Source organism: Euleptes europaea, chromosome 8 (assembly GCF_029931775.1).
Source record: "Euleptes europaea isolate rEulEur1 chromosome 8, rEulEur1.hap1, whole genome shotgun sequence".
Lineage (NCBI taxonomy): Eukaryota > Metazoa > Chordata > Lepidosauria > Squamata > Sphaerodactylidae > Euleptes > Euleptes europaea.
In genome coordinates, this window is record NC_079319.1 from 51,364,828 (window position 1) to 51,366,022 (window position 1,195).

Consider the following 1,195-nt stretch of genomic DNA (forward strand, 5'->3'; position numbering starts at 1 on the left):
CGGCTCTCCAGGGTCTCAGGCAGAGGTCTTTCACATCACCTACTTGCCTAGTGCCTTTAACTGGAGATGCCGGGGACTGAACCTGGACCTTCTGCATGCCAAGTACCACTGAGCCACAGCCCCTCCCCTAAAAAAATGCATTGAACACACATGAAGCTGCCTTATACTAAATCAGACCCTTTGTCCATCAAAGTCAGTATTGTCTACTCAGACCGGCAGTGGCTCTCCAGGGTCTCAGGCAGAGGCCTTCCACATCACTTACTTGTCTAGACTTATTAACTGAAGGTGCCAGGGATTGAACCTGGGACCTTCTGCGTGCTAAGCAGATGCTCTACCACTGAGCCACAGCCCCTCCCCTAACATGGTTGTTTTCCCTTATCCGAATCTAAAATCCTCTATCCCAGGTGTGTCTTTGTTTGTTTGTTTGTGTTTGTTTGTTAGATTTTTATCCCACCCTTTCCCCACAAAAGTGGGGCTCATGCAGTTCACAACAGTAAAACCACATAATAAAGTAAATTCCATATGATTTCCCTACAATAAAATTCAGTATAAAATATATAAATTCCAACTCCATAAAACTTAACTACAAATGATGTCCTTAATACAATTCCTGTCCATAAAATTAGTTCAACACAGATGTTCCTCAATCGTCGGGGTTCAAGACAGGACCCAGTCAAACCTGGGTGTTCATAATGGTGGAGCAACTGGTGCAATTTGTACAATTTGGTGGGAGACCAAAAGAAAAAAGGTGGAAGTAAAAGTAGGGTGGTATATTGAGTGGTACTGAGTGGTGGTGGGGAATTAAATCTCCAGACAGATTTCTGCCATGGCAGGAGAAAGTATATTATAATTCTTAGAGGCCAATGTGTTGATACAAATATGCACAGCACTATCTGCACATGCACAACATTACAAGCTGGGAGAGTGAAACATAATGTGCAGATCCAATTAGAAAAGTATAGGAGTATGGCTAAATTAATTAACATTGGTAAGGGGCGAGACGTTAGCACCTATAGTAAGTAAGAAATGTCAGGTCCTTTTTAAGACCTGGTTGAGAGACAGTGTTCCACTCCTTGATTAATTCTAATCCATAAATTCTCCTCTGCATTTTCCCTTTGAAATTCTTCTGTAAAAAAAAAATAGTGACTTTCAGATCAGCAACAGAAGTCCCTAGAAGATCAAAAAGAAGATACCC

General features: G+C 41.8%; 1 non-coding gene across 1 annotated transcript; it reads right to left on the reverse strand.

The window, feature by feature from the left end:
- Positions 1 to 280: 280 nt before the first annotated feature.
- On the reverse strand, positions 281 to 352 carry TRNAA-AGC (transfer RNA alanine (anticodon AGC)). The gene has a single exon. It is a non-coding gene; the product is annotated as a tRNA-Ala (tRNA).
- Between the last annotated feature and the right edge of the window lie 843 nt (positions 353 to 1,195).